This window comes from Mauremys mutica, chromosome 1 (assembly GCF_020497125.1).
Source record: "Mauremys mutica isolate MM-2020 ecotype Southern chromosome 1, ASM2049712v1, whole genome shotgun sequence".
Taxonomy (NCBI): Eukaryota; Metazoa; Chordata; order Testudines; family Geoemydidae; genus Mauremys; species Mauremys mutica.
In genome coordinates, this window is record NC_059072.1 from 216,889,408 (window position 1) to 216,905,882 (window position 16,475).

At 45.8% G+C, this 16,475-nt stretch overlaps 1 protein-coding gene across 21 annotated transcripts in view; it reads left to right on the plus strand.

The window, feature by feature from the left end:
- DMD (dystrophin) overlaps positions 1-16,475 on the plus strand; it is a 2,044,659-nt gene that overhangs the window by 1,729,500 nt on the left and 298,684 nt on the right. The gene's annotated exons all lie outside the window — the stretch shown is intronic.

The window sequence follows — 16,475 nt, forward strand, 5'->3', positions numbered from 1 at the left end:
AACAGAAGAATCTGTGTGACATGGATGATCCCAAGAGCTATATTGTATATTCTTCTAGTTTTCAAAACCAGGGACATAGCTGTGTTTTAAGGGCTTTGTGCAATGTAAAACACATGGGGCCTTAGGCAGATTTCTGTACATTTGGGGGTGTGATGTTGTGGCAATAGGGAAGCTTGTCATTATTAGGAATGCCAGGAGGATTTCAGCAACTGCAGGTGGCAAAGGTAGTTTGACATAGCTGGGTCAGATGAGGTTAAAGACATACCCCATCCTTGATCTGCATGGTAACACTGGGCATATCATCCCGCAAACTTCTTCCAGTGTTGTTTCCTATGTGTATTCTACTCGAGGTGCATATGTGCCTGACACTGGATGATTTTTCATTAGCGGTGTCTGTGCCTGCCCCCTTCTCTTCCTTGTGCTCTGAACCAAGGGCATAATCGGTGGTGCTGACCAACTGTCAGGCCAGTTCCTTTCTACCACCATGGCCTAAGATGGCACTTGTTCAGTGGTCCACAGCTTTAGCTAGCATTCTTTGTTTTATTAGTGTAAATGATTGTAAACAGTTCTCCTGTTCTGATAAAACTTTGATTTTAGTGTTAGGATTAGTTTCTGTGAGCTTTTAGGGCCTGGCATACCCTTACTCCCTCTACATCCTTGACCTAGCACGCCCAAGACCCCAGGATTGCAGATCTGCATAGTCTGGTCCCACTCCTTCCTGGTCAGTGATGACCATAACATTTGTTTTTATTGCATCAGGAAAATTCTTGTCCCTTGGTCCTTCCCCAACCAAACCTGTCAATCCCGGAGTTCAGATTCTGAACATTCCTGACGAATCATTCAGTGAGGCCACCATCCAATGCTGGCCATAAGACCGCCCCTGTACATTGGGCAGAGGCACTGAGAAAGCATCCTTCGATCATAGTTGTCTCCAGCTCCTGGACTGCTGGAGGCAGAGTTAAAGATTCTAGAAGTGAACAAGGCAGACATGAGGAGTGTAAGAGAAAACATCCTCACAGGGACAAATGTGAGAAATCCCCTGTAAGTCCTTGTCTAAGAAGAGGACTTCTTCCCTGACCCATTCTAAGTTGTGCAAGACTCCATGTCTTGGTATGGGTCTGTCAGGAGATAAGAAGGAACAGAGTACCAGTTCCTTGGCACTGAGAGCCAAGAATGCCCCAGGACCCTTGTCTGGAGAAGTGTTGGGACCATCCTCTGCACTGGTGAGGCAAAGGAGCAAGGACCAAAAACCACCATCTGCCCTAGACCACCAAGAGACAGGAAGCCCAATATGGAGGTCAGGTATACTATTCTGGAGGATATTTCTCTCTATGCAGACACCAAATCACCAGTGCTGTTGGATCTAGTCCCACTGCCATGTGTTCAACAGTCACCTGTACTGCCTACCAGCTGAGGCATAGTAAGACCACTTCTGGTACCAATAGCTCTGCCCAATGATACAGAGGCCTCATACTCCTCTGATGAATCTGAGAGTAGTGGGAGAGCTTCACTGGCCTTATCAAATCAAGAGGTCAGACATAATAGAGCAGTGGTTCTCAACCCGCAACCTAATCAGCACACAGCTGCGGCTCATGTGATATCCTCAGGGCCATACATATATTGTGTGGATGCTGCCCACATAACACACAGAGAGCTGCATATGTGACCCACAACAGTAAATAGGTTGAGAACCATTGCAATAGAGGCTCTAAGATCATGGGCACCTTCCCACACCCACAGCAGAGACTGCCTGGCTCAGGACTAGTGGTACCCTTCTCACTGGGGACCACCCCATTACTCCTATGATCCCTCTCATTGGCCTTTTGGACTCCCTAGAATCCATACGTAAAACTTTTCAATTACAGGCTAACAGAACTGGAGCCTCAGCAGATATCCCCATGTAAGGAAGAACCTCAATCCACCCAGGAATACTCTGAGGAAGAGGATCAACCTGACCAATCAGATCAAAAACCATGGGGGGTTATAATTGTCTTCACCAGATGAGTTGTCCACACCACGCTTACCATCACCAAAGGACAACTGTAGACTATTCCAGACTTCCTAAGGCGAATCACAGATATGCACCAGATCCCCCTGGAATGTGTACAGGATACCCCTCACAAGTTACTAGACATCCTCCAGAGCACATGTCCCTAGTAAGATGACATTGCCAGTCAATTATTCCATCTTAGAACCAACCAAGGTGGACTGACATACTCTGGCCACCTGAGTTCCTGCTCTGAAAATAATGGAAAAGGAATATTTGTACCATCTACAGGGGCTGAATCCTTATTCTCACACTCCACTCCAAACTCTTTGTTGGTGCAGGCTGTCACTGAAAGGAACAAGCAAAACCATCCCAGTTTTACATCCACAGATAAGGAGACCAAACTCCTAGAACTCTTTGGCAGAAAGAACTTCACTTCCATTAGTTTTACAGTTCAGTATAGCAAACTAACAGGCTTTAGTGGCAAAGTATGATTTTATTCATTATAATAAGTTCTCTGAATTTGTCAAAAAGTTGCCTCAAGAACTGCAGTTCCAAGCAATCATTGAGAAAGGTAAATTGCTACCCAGGTCTGCCCTCCAGGCTCAATAGATGCAGCGGATACAGCCTCCCACTCAGTGGCAACATCTATAATCATGAGATGGGCTTTGTGGCTCCAATCCTCCAGATTTCCCAAGTATGACCAATCAACCAGGGAGGATCTGCCCTTTGAGGGAAATAAGCTATTCAGCAAGAAAATGGACAGATCATTACATACCCTCAAGGACTCGAGAGCGACTCGCCACTCTCCATGAATTTATACTGCGGAACCATGAAGAAAATATCCTAAGCCTCAATCTTACCATTGGCAGTGCTCCACTCATCAGCCTTCTACCAGGGGCTTTATGACCCTCCCCCGAAAACATCAGAAACTACAGCACAGAAAACAGAAGGTTCCTCCTTTATTCTCCTCCCAAGCAGCTCTCTTGGAGGGACCTCTGAGAGCCACAAACCAGTCCTCCCAGCAAGTCTACCTGGTTCAGAATTATCTACCCCTCTTGGTGGTCATATAGCTCATTTTTTCTTGGCATGGTGCCCTATAACATCAGACAGATGGGCTCTGGAAATAATCACCATTGGATATACAATAGAGTTCATGTCAGTCCCTCCTCCCAAACCCCCTTCCTTGACCCTCCTAAGGGACCTCTCTCATGAGAGAATACTCAGGCAGGAAGTAGACTTCCAGCTCCTACTAAGAGATTTTGAGCTGGTATCACCCCAGCCCAAGGGGAACAGGTTTTTATTCAAGATATTTCCTCATCCCCAAGAAGAAAAAAGGCTGGAGGCCCATACTAAATCTCAAACAGCTGAATGTCTTCATCCACTGCCTGAGGTTCAGAGTTACCACCTTGGCCTCTATAATCCCCTCGCTAGGCCAAGGCGACTGGTTCATAGCTCTCAATCTGAAGGATGCTTATTTCCACATGCACATGCTGCCTACAAATAGGAGGTTTCTACATTTTACCATTGGCCTACACCATTATTAATACAGAGTGCTGCTCTTTGATCTCTCAACAGCACCAAGAGTATTCATGAACATATTATCAGTAGTGGCAGCGCATCTGTATCTTGACAGTTCATCAGTGTTCCCCTACCTGGACAACTGGATGCTCAGAAGATAGTCATATCAAGAAGTTCAATTGCAACTCTCTCCTTGCTCCTACTCTTACAAGCATTAGGTCTCCAAATGAACACAGAAAACTCTATTTTGGCTCCCATGCAGACTACAGATTTGATTGGAGCAACTCTGTATTCAGTCCCAGCCAGAGCATATCTACTTTCAAATCGGCTCCAAGTTATGATGAATTTCATCACTCAGTTCCAAGTAAGTCCCCAGACAGTACTAAAGTCCTGTCTCATCCTCCTAGACCATGTGGCCTCATGGGCATATCTGATGCCCATTGCAAGTCTTCATCTTCAATGTCTACATGGATGGATGCAGCCAGTTTACCCCAAGCAAGCACAGTCTGGTCTTGCACCCTCACCGAGTCTTGACCTGGTGGGAAAATATAGAGATAATGTGCATAGGGGTTCCTTCGTTCATTCCCTCCCACCCCCACCCACAAATATAATGATTACAGAAACCTCTCTGATAGGTTTGCGAGCCCATCTAAAGGAACATATAGCATAAGGTACTTGGACCTTGCATAATACCAGATTACACACAAACATATTAGAACTGTATGAAGTACTTGAGGCTTGCAAATGGTTCCTGCCATTTATCTGGAACCTTCACATTCAAGTCATGTTGAACCACATGATAACAGGTAATTCTAATGACAAGCAGGAAAGAGCACTATCCATCCTTTCATGCATAGAGGCTGTACATTTGTGGAATTGGTGCATCTGCCACTAGGTCACCCTCTGAGAGTGCACCTTGCAGGGGTGTGGAATACTCTGGCAGAGAGATTCAGCAGATATTTCTCCAGAGACCATGAGTGGGAACTATGGGACTTGGTGGTACAGAGCATCTTTCAACAATGTGGGGGGGGGGGGCATGTCCTGTCATAGGTTCTCCTTAGATCTCAGGAGAACAAGAAATGCCTGGTCTACTGCTTCAAATCCACAACTCTGGAGGGGATTCATTTCTAGTCCAATGGTCAGAAACACTAATGTACACATTTCTGCCCATCCCTCTCTTACCACAAATCCTAAGGAAGATCAAGATCAAAGTGATGGTGATTTTCATGGTTCCCATGTGGCTGGTTCACAAGCATTCTCTAGATGGTCAACAAGTGCCTGTGCATCTGCATTCAGCTCCTATCAGATGTCTTAACCTGGGACAGAGGCAAGGTCTCCATTCCAACACAGCCTCTTTCATCTGATAATGTTAGTATTTGGATGGACAACGAACTTACAGAGATAATGCTCAGTGTCTGTAGATTCTATCATTAGCAGTAGCAGGAAAGAATCTACAATGAAATACTGTACAGCAAAATTGAAGAGAGTAGCTATATGGTTGTGACAAATGTTCCCATGTGTGTCCACACCCTACATATTATTGTAATAGTCTTTGTACAAAGTATGTCTTATAAGGTATCATTTTAAAACTGATAATTTGCTGGTCAATTTTGTCCTGATGAAATATCTGACAACATTGTATGTGGAGTTATACGATTCCACTGTATGATATTATTAACACATGTTCCAAACTGAAGTTGGCAATCTGTCTCAATCAAAGGATTGTGTGCTCTGCTTAATTTACATTTAAGCAGTAAACAGAGTCATCAAGCATGAAGGGGAGACAAAGGAAGCTCAAACTAGTGAGAAAAAAGCAGCAGGGAAAATCCTTCCATATAGACCTTTTGTCTCCTGGTATGCAACTGGAATTGTTTTTCAAAAGGGGGACTGAAACTAATACCCCAAGATTCCCCCTCCTTCTCTGCCTACCTAGCAATTCTCGGTGCCTGAAGCAACAGAGGAAGCCTTCACTGAATTCTGGGAGAAGGGGTCCTGAACTAGTGGGTTTGGTCAGTAAGACTGCTGAAAGCATAGGGTGGGAAACTTTGCTTGAATCTGATATAGTTAAGTTAGGCACCAGTGGAGTTTTAACTTTATTGTCTTGTTACCATTTCAGACTTTTATGTCTCAGTACTTGTAGTCACTTAAAATCTATCTATTTGTAGTTAATAAAATTGTTTTATCTAATTGAGTGTGCCCAAATTGAAGTGTTTGGGAAACTCCATTTGGGGTGGCAAGTACTCTGCATATGATTTCTATTAAAGAAATAACAGATGTTATATAAACTTCTGTTGTCCAAGAGAGGGCTGGGCAGCACAGAACATACATATCTGGGGGTAGATCTAAAATTGGGAGTGTACTGGGATCACGCTGCTATATAACCAAGGCGGTTAAAAGGCAAGGTGTGGCTTTCATGCTGAAGGCTGTTTGTGAGCAGTCCAGGCTGGAGGCTACAGCAGCAAAGCATTGTAAAAGGCACCCCAGATTAGAAGGCATGGGTGACACAGCTACTCATTGGTCTGGATTTTATCTTGGCATGTCATAATGGTATCAACATTGTCAGTTACCTCCAGAACATACTGAGATACCAACTATACTGTTATATTTCCGCTGTCTGAAAACATTGGGGTTGTCCCTCAGCTCCTTACAAGTGCACTTGGCAACTATTAGCACCTTTCGTCCCCCTGGTGGATAACTATACAGTCTTTGCCTATCTGCTTACAATTAAGTTTTTGAAGGGCCTTGTCAGAACCATTCCTCCAGTGCTGAAACCAACCCTGATATGGGACCTCAGTCAAGTCTTAGGGTACGTCTACACTACGGGACTATTCCGAATTTGCATAAACCGGTTTTGTAAAACAGATTTTATAAAATCGAGTGCGCGCGGCCACACTAAACACATTAAATCGGTGGTGTGCGTCCATGGTCCGAGGCTAGCGTCGATTTCTGGAGCGTTGCACTGTGGGTAGCTATCCCGTAGCTATCCCATAGTTCCCGCAGCCTCCCCCGCCCCTTGGCATTTCCGGGTTGAGATCCCAGTGCCTGATGGGGCAAAAATCATTGTCGCGGGTGGTTCTGGGTACAGCCTCACCCCTCCCTCCCTGAGCAGCAGACAACCGTTTCGCGCCTTTTTTGCTTGGTGAACTGTGCAGACGCCATAGCACAGCAAGCATGGACCCTGCTCAGCTCAATACCGCAATCGTGAATGTTTTAAACACCTCGCGCACTCTCGTGCAGTCTATGGTGAACCAGGACCTTCAAACCGAGGCGAGGAGGAGGCGGATACGGCAGCGCGGCGATGACAGTGATGAGGACACAGAATTCTCTCAAACCGCGGGCCCCTGCGCTTTGGAGATCCTGATGGTAATGGGGCAGATTCTATCCATTGAACGCCGATTTTGGGCCCGGGAAACAAGCACTGACTGGTGGGACTGCATTGTGTTGCAGGTGTGGGACGATTCCCAGTGGCTGCAAAACTTTCGCATGCGTAAGGGCACTTTCATGGAACTTTGTGACTTGCTTGCCCCTGCCCTGAAACGCCATAATACCAAGATGAGAGCAGCCCTCACAGTAGAGAAGCGAGTGGCGATAGCCCTGTGGAAGCTTGCAACGCCAGACAGCTACCGGTCAGTCGGGAATCAATTTGGAGTTGGAAAATCTACTGTGGGGGCTGCTGTGATGCAAGTAGCCAAAGCAATCACTAAGCTGCTGCTACGAAAGGTTGTGACTCTGGGAAACGTGCAGGCCATAGTGGATGGCTTTGCTGCACTGGGATTCCCTAACTGTGGGGGGGCGATAGATGGAACCCATATCCCTATCTTGGCACCGCAGCGCCAGGGCACCCAGTACGTAAACCGGAAGGGGTACTTTTCAATGGTGCTGCAAGCACTGGTAGATCACAAGGGACGTTTCACAAACATCCACGTGGGATGGCCAGGGAGGGTTCATGACGCTCGCGTCTTCAGAAGCACTACTCTGTTTAAACGGCTGCAGCAAGGGAATTACTTCCCAGACCAGAAAATAACAGTTGGGGATGTTGAAATGCCTGTCAACATGCATTGGCTCATGAAGGGGGACTGGGGGGACCCAGCCTACCCCTTGATGCCATGGCTCATGAAGCCATACACAGGCAGCCTGGACAGTGGTCAGGATCTGTTCAATTACAGGCTGAGCAAGTGCAGAATGGTGGTGGAATGTGCATTTGGCCATTTAAAGGCGCGCTGGCGGACATTACTGACTCGCTCAGACCTCAGCCAAACCAATGTCCCCTATGTTATTACTGCTTGCTGTATTCTCCACAATCTCTGTGAGAGTAAGGGGGAGACCTTTATGGCGGGGTGGGAGGCTGAGGCAAATCACCTGGCCACTGATTACGCGCAGCCAGACACCAGGGAGATTAGAAGAGCACACCAGGAAGTGGTGCGCATCAGAGAAGCTTTGAAAACGAGCTTCATCAATGGCCAGGGTACAGTGTGACTGCTGTGTTTGTTGATGAACACCCAACCCCCTTGATTGACTCAGTCCCTGTAAGCAACTCCCCCTCCCCCTTCGAGTACAGCTTACTTATGCAAATAAAGTCACTCTCATTTAAAAAGCATGAATTCTTTATTAATTCATTATAAAAAGAGGGAGAGAAGTAAGGGTGTGGTTTGGGAGGAGGATAGGAGGGATGGAGAAGGCCATTAAAAAAAATTCACAGTAACGACAGCCTTCTGGTTGGGCTGTCCACGGGGGTGGAGTGGGCGGGTGCACGGAGCCTCCCCCCACGCGTTCTTACACGTCTGGATGAGGAGGATATGGAACATGGTGAGGGTAGAGGGTGGTTATACAGGGGCTGCAGTGGCACTCTGTGATCCTGCTGCCGTTCCTGAAGCTCCACCAGATGCCGGAGCATGTCAGTTTGATCACGCAGCAGCCCCAGAGTTGCATCCCGCCACCGCTGATCTTCCTGCCGCCACCGCTGATTTTCCTGCCGGTCTTCCTGCCGCCACCTCTCATCTCGGTTGTCCCTCCTGTCCTCACGTTCATCCCTCCTGTCCTCACGTTCACTGGCCTCTTTCCTGTAATTTGATACCACGTCCTTCCACTCATTCAGATGAGCTCTTTCATTGCGTGTAACTTCCATAATATCCGAGAACATCTCATCTCGCGTCTTCTTTTTCCTCCGCCTTATCTGTGCTAGCCTTTGGGATGGAGGAGGGATGGTTGAAAAATTTGCAGCTGCATGAGGGAGATAAATATTTAGAAAGATACATTTTACAGAACAATGGTTATACTCTTTCACAGTGAACAGCACTATTCACCTAGCACATGTGATTTCCCTACAAGGTCGCATTTTTCATCTTAATAGTGAGTGCTTGCAGCTCTGGAGTTACAGATCTCACAGACACAGGTCCAGGCATCAGAATTCAGCTTGCATGCGGCCATGGTAAGCCACTGTCTTTCGGCTTCTGTAGTGATTTACCCCTCCCCCCCAACGCATGGCTAATACCATGCTAGCTCCCTGCTAATCAACAACCTTCCCACCCCCCCACCCACTGCGTGGCTGGTAGCTTGGGGAAGATCGCCGGTGACCAAACACAAAAAAGATCATCGGCATTTCACTCCTCCCCTCCCCCCGCTTCGCTACGTGCAGGAAAGGTTTTTTTTTAAGCTGCTGCAGTCCACGAACCCAGTAGAAAAATGGCCACCCCCCTTACTTAAATTCCTGATTTTTAACCAGGTTATCCTGAACGATATCACTTTGCTGAGGATAACACAACAAGATAAAGAGCGGATGCTTCTTGAATGCCAGCAGTCACCGGGACCATACGCTGCTATGCTTTGCCATGCAATGATACCTGATTACTTGCTACATGCATGGCGTGGTAAAGTGTCCTACCATGGTGGGCGGAACAAGGCTGCCTTGCCCAGAAACCTTCTGCAAAGGCTTCTGGAGTACCTACAGGAGCGCTTCATCGAGATGTCCCTGGAGGATTTCCTCTCAATTCCCGGACATGTTAACAAACTTTTCTAAGTAACTATACTGTCTGCGAATGCATCCCAAGTCCTCAGGGCAAATCAATCATTAAAAAAGGCTTGCTTAAAAAACAATGTTTGCTATTTGCAAAGGTACACTCACCAGAGCTCCCTTCCATGGCGTCATTGTCTGGGATAGTGGCTTGTGAGGGCTGGGAGGAGGGTAATTCCGTCAGGGTGATAAAAAGCTCCTGGCTGCTGGGGCTCACGGAGTGCTGTGTGCTCTCTGCTAGGTCTTCCTCCTCTTCTTCATCTTCATCTTCCCCGTCTGCATAATCCTCAGCCATGGCAGAGATTACAACCCCCACCTCGGAATCCACGATCAGGGGTGGGGTACTTGTGGCGCAGCCCCCTAAAATTGCATGCAGCTCAGCATAGAAGCGGCATGTTTTTCGACCTGCCCCGGACCTTCCGTTTGCTTCTTTGGTTTTCTGGTAGGCTTGTCTGAGCTCCTTAACTTTCACTCTGCACTGCACTGAGTCCCTGCTGTGGCCTTTATCCGTCATAGCCTTAGAAATTCTTTCAAATACTTTTTTATTTCGTCTTTTGGAACGCAGTTCTGTTAGCACTGAATCCTCTCCCCATATAGTGATCAGATCCAGTACCTCCCGTGCAGTCCATGCTGGGGCTCTTTTTCGATTCTCAGGACACTGCATTGTTACCTGTGCTGATGAGCTGTGCGTGGTCACCTGTGCTGATGAGCTCTCCACGCTGGGGAAGCAGGAAATGAATTTCAAAACTTCGCGGGGCTTTTCCTGTCTACCTGGCCAGTGCATCCGAGTTCAGAATGCTGTCCAGAGCGGTCACTGGTGCACTGTGGGATACCGCCCGGAGGCCAATACCGTCGATCAGCGGCCACACTAACCCTAATCCGATATGGTAATACCGATACTAGCGTTACTCCTCTCGTTAGGGAGGAGTACAGAAACCGGTTTAAAGAGCCATTAAAATCGATATAAGGTGCCTCCTAGTGTGGACGGTTGTGGCGTTAAATCGGTTTTACACTCCTAAAACCGATTTAAACGCCTAGTGTAGACCAGGCTTTATCTGCATTTACAAATTCTCCATTTGAACTTTTGGTCTCATATTCTTCCATTCATCTGTCTATGGAAGCTGCAATCACCTCAACCAGAAGAGTAGGGACTGGGAGTTTGGGGGTCCTTATGGCCGATGCTCCGTATATAGTCGCCCAAACTATTAGTCTCCTTTGCTGAACTTAATAGAGAAGACTCTCTTAGTGGATTATGGGCACATCCTGCTTAGCTATGATTTGACTGATAACCCTGCCCCACAAGCATAGGCGGTGAGTTATATGGGCCTGTGGTGGCCTTGCTCCACCAATATTCAGGAATGTGGGCCCAGCTCCACCAATGTTTGGGCTTATATTGAATCAGAGCCATCCCATCCATAGGACGGACTGGGGCAATTGCTTTGGGGGGCCCCACACTTCAGGGGGATGTGGGGTCCAGGAGGGAGGGTTAGCAGGGGGCCTAGTGCCAGCAGCAGTAGAATGGCAACATGGTACGCTGTGCATACATTTGTGGGACATTAGGGTTGTGTCCTGGTACAGGCTTCTGCAGCAGCTGCTTCCTTCAGCAGAGCAGTCCTGCAGCAGAGCAGTCCTTCAGTCAGTGGTGCAGCAGAGTTTCTTGCACTTTCTCCTCAATTAATGCTGCCTCTGAGTTACCTCTAGTGGAATACACATAGGAACCATCACTTGAAGAAGAAAGACTGGTTACTTACCTTGTACAATAACTAGAGTACAAGATAACTGGAGAGGCAGTCAGTGCACGCTGCCCCTAATACCCTGGGTTCAGAGTACCAAGGAGGAGAAAGGCGCAGCCCAACAAACACCATTAACAAAATGTCTTCTGGTCTCAGGCACATGTAGCTCCCGTGCACCAAAAGTGGAATATATAGGGACCACACATTACAAAACTTGTTACTGTATGGTTAACCAGTCTTTTCCATGCCTCTCCTGAAAATTCATCCCTTTCCTCAAGACAAGTCCCCATTCACTTCTGTGTCTGATATAACACTTCTTACTGAGTTCTTAACTTCAGTCGATTTGGAGAAGGGAAGGAATTTTCCCCTGGGTCAGATTGGCAGAGACCCTGGGTTTTTTTCACCTTCCTCTGCAGCATGGGACATGGGTCACTTGCAGGCTTAAACTAGTGTAAATGGTGGATTCCCTGTAATTTTGAAGTCCTTAAAATTATGATTTGAGGACTTCAGTAACTCAGCCAGAGGCTAGGGGGTCTATTACAGGATTGGACGGGTGAGGTTCTGTGGCCTACAATGTGCATGAGATGAGACTATATGATCATGATGATCCCTTCTAACCTTAAAGTCTATGAATTTCAACAGAATTTTAGCATATATCATCAGAAAAGAAGATGGAATTTAAAATAGTCATTTTATCCTTGATGAAAAGATTCTATATAATTTAAGATGGATAATACCATCTATCTAAATTTAATAGTGTTCTGTAGAAATTATTCATAGATCCTATAGAATTAAATTGAAAATGAAAGCCTTGCTTCAGATTTTTAATCATTCTGTAACAGAAATATATTCTCTTACAAATCTATAGAATACTAAAACATTACATTCAGTCAAGTTTCAGTTATCTATTAAATTCTTTAGGACATTTTCATAAAGGTGGGCTTAATCATGTAGTCCTTATGCAGGCAAAACTGCCATTGACTTCAGTGGCAGTTTTTCCCCAAGTAGAGAGTTCAGAATTGGGTCCTATGTTGGGTGTGGCAAGACAAGCTCTCACTTTTTTTCTGTAAAGTAATACAACCTGTTGTTAACAATCAATACTCATTGCATTACTGTACTTACTGTACTTTTTGTCTACTGTGCGCCTCTTTTTAAAGGAGATGTATTCCTCAGACAATTAAAAAAATACAGGTTTCAGAGTAGCAGCCATGTTAGTCTGTATCAGCAAAAAGAACAGGAGTACTTGTGACACCTTAGAGAATAACAAATTTATTTGAGCTCAAATAAATTTGTTATTCTCTAAGGTGCCACAAGTACTCCTGTTCAAAAAAATACAGTGCACTGAGTAAAATTATTTCCCATTGTAACTCAAGTTACTTTAGTGAGTTACAGCAGGGCTGAATTTGATCCACTGTACTTACTTTGTGCGCTTCAATGTATTAGAAAAACCCAAAATGCTACAAATACTGTATGCTCCCAGTATGATGTCAATGTGTCTAGATATATTGTGACACACCAGTGTAATTTTCCAAGTATCTGAGTAGTTTCCAAAGCGAAATGGATCCTCCCCTTGTATTCTTGTCAAGGAACAGATTTCTGCTTGTATTGATCTTTCACTCTCCTTGTTGAAGGATAAGATATATTTTCCCATTTCAAAAGATAAATATAAGAATTGAGTTCTTTCCTCTCATGTAATCTGCTTCTCTTGGGATGGGAAGGCTGTCAGAGGGGAAAGATGGAAGACACATCAATCAAATGGAGGCAAATTTATTTTTATTGTTTTCTTGTTTCTTTGTCCCTCATCATCTCTGTTCTGCACAGCCATAATGAATTATAACCTCTAGTTCTAGAAACATCACACATTCTTACCTCCTGTTTTATCCTACTCTCATTGGCTGTATTGCATCTAAAAGGTTAAGGGATGAGTTGATCACAGTATGTATTTGTTTACATGAGGAACTGATCTTATATGGTAGAGGACTCTTCAATCTAGCACACAATGGTATAACAAGATCCAGTGGAATTTGATGCTAGATAAATTCAGATTAGAAATAAGGAGCAAGTTTTTAACAATGAAGATAATTAATCATTAAAACAATTTACCAAGAGTTGTGGTGGAGTCTCCCTCAAAGGAAATTTTTAAATCAAGATTGGATGTTTTTCTAAAAGAGATGCTGTAGTTCAAACTGGAATTAATTCAAAGTGCTGTAACCTGTGTAGTGCAAAATGTCAAATTAGATGATCACAGTGGTCCCTTCTGGCCTTGTACTCTATGAAATTGGATTGTAAACTCTTTCAGGCAGGGAGATATATATATAAATACTCACCACAAATCACCTAACACACATAAATAATACTTACTGACTTCCAATTCAGTAATGCTTAATTCTTCCCTTATTTTGTTTTCTCCGAAGGGGCTTTTTGTGTTTCTGTTGGAGGCTGAATGTTGCTGTCTCTATAGCCTGGTCTACACTACGCGTTTAAACCGGTTTTAGGAGTGTAAAACCGATTTAACGCCACAACCGTCCACACTAGGAGGCACCTTATATCGATTTTAATGGCTCTTTAAACCGGTTTCTGTACTCCTCCCTAACGAGAGGAGTAGCGCTAGTATCGGTATTACCATATCGGATTAGGGTTAGTGTGGCCGCTGATCGACGGTATTGGCCTCCGGGCGGTATCCCACAGTGCACCACTGACCGCTCTGGACAGCAATCTGAACTCGGATGCAGTGGCCAGGTAGACAGGAAAAGCCCCGCGAACTTTTGAATATTTCCTGTTTGCCCAGCGTGGAGCTCCGATCAGCACGGGTGGTGATGCAGTTAAAAATCAAAATAAAGAAAGAGCTCCAGCATGGACGATGCGGACGTGATCGCTGTAAGGGCAGGCAAATCTGTTCTATCAGCGCTCCGTTACAGAAGACGAAATTCAAAATCATTTTTTAAATATCTCCAGACAGACGCCATAGCAGGGACTCAGCACACTGCTGCGTGGCAAGCGTAACGGAAAGCCAAAGAATCAAATGGACGCTCATGGACTGGAGGACTCAAGCTATCCCACAGTTCCTGCAGTCTCTGAAAAGCATTTGCATTGTTGGCTGAGCGCCAAATGCTTCTAGGGTCAAAAACAGTGTCTGCGGTGGGTCAGGGCATAGCTAGGCAATTTACGCACCCCCCCCCACCCACCCCCAGAAGTGAAAGGGAAAACAATCCTGTCTTGACTCTTACATGTCACCCTATCTTTACTGAATGCTGCAGATAGACGGGATGGTGCAGCACTCAACACCAACATCCTTGCTCCCCCCGCCATGGGTGGCTGATGGTACAATAAGATTGATACCCATCGTCATCATCAGCCTATTGGCACATGGGGCAGTGCAAAAGGACTGGTAACCATGCGTACTAGCATCTGTCAGGTCGATCAAGGGTGCCTGGTCCTAATTTTTCCTGGTAGATGGTGCAGTATGGCTGATATCCATCATCGTCATAGCAACAGGGGGCTGAGCTCCATCAGCCCCCACCCTTCATGTGTAAAGAAAAGATTCAAGTGCCCCTGAACTAGCAGAGGGATGCACTCCTTACTGTCCTGTCTGGACTATCATAGCAGCTGGAGGCTGCCTTCACTAACAAGTCACTGTGTCTTATTCCTGCATTCTTTATTACTTCATCACACAAGTGGGGGGACAATGCTACGGTAGCCCATGAAGGCTGGGGGAAGAATGAAATGAACAGGTGGGGTTGTTGCAGGAGCACCCCCTGTGAATAGCATACAGCTCATAATTTCTGCAGGATCTGACACAGAGCAGCTGTGCTCTCTGGTTCTCTGATACAGTGGTTCTCTAGTACACTTGCCCATATTCTAGGCAGGACTGTTTCTATTTTTAGATACCAAAAAGGAGGGATTGACTCAGGGAGTCATTCCCAATTTTGGCTTTTGCGCCCCTGGCTAAGAGCAGCCAGGGGCACTTATGACAGCAGCAAATGGAACAGTGCAAAAGGACTGGTAGCCATGATCATCTTATTACCAATTTATGGATTGGTAGATGGTGCAGTATGGCTGATAACCATCTCTGCTGTCATGCAAAAGCAAAAGCATGCTGCTGTGTAGCGCTGCTGAATCGCCTCTGTCAGCGGCATCTAGTACACATACGGTGACAGGCACAAAAGGCAAAACAGGCTCCATGATTGCCATGCTATGGCATCTGCCAGGGCAATCCAGGGAAAAAAGGCGCGAAATGCTTGTCTGCCGTTGCTTTCCCAGAGGAAGGAGTGACTGACGACATTTACCCAGAACCACCCGCGACAATGATTTGTGCCCCATCAGGCACTGGGATCTCAACCCGGAAATGCCAAGGGGTGGGGGAGGCTGCGGGAACTATGGGATAGCTACGGGATAGCTACCCACAGTGCAACGCTCCAGAAATCGACGCTAGCCTCGGACCATGGACGCACACCACCGATTTAATGTGTTTAGTGTGGCCGCGCGCACTCGATTTTATAAAATCTGTTTTACAAAACCAGTTTATGCAAATTCGGAATAGTCCCGTAGTGTAGACGTACCCTATGACCTTGTTAACATTAGAGAAATTTACTGTGCAAAAAGCCACATTCCCCCAAGCATGCTCTTAACATACTGCTTGTGCACACACAAAAATGTCCCAAACATTTTACAAGCAATCTAAGTACTGTTTGAATTATACTTGTTTCCAACAGGAGTAGCACCAGTATAATCTGAACTGTTTTGTCTAGAATCATTCTAATGCCAGTGTGGACACAGTTTAACTGAAACAGTTAAATATGTTTTTCCACTATTGTCCCATGATGCACCTGTGGCCTTTTTTTTTAAATCTCCCATAGTACACTGCTTGTAGTAGCTATGCAAGGAACAGCAGGATAGGTACCCCTCGGGTATTACAAATGAAGCAGTTTAGAACAGCGCCAGTGTTGCCATTGGGCAAACCTTGCACGTTTTCTTAGCATGCTTCAGCACAGCTAGTATGCATGCCCTGAACTATTTACGTAGAATTCAGCCAGCTCAATTAGAAACTGTTCCATTTTCTATTCAAGTCCATATTTCCCTGCTTTGATTTCATCCTTTGTGTTGAGGAAGATTGGACATAATTCCTGTTGGAGCCCATCTGCGATGATTAATTACTCCTTCTTGGCCACACTGCTAAACACCACAGATCACTTCTCCTTCCACACTGCCTCCACAACACTTCCCT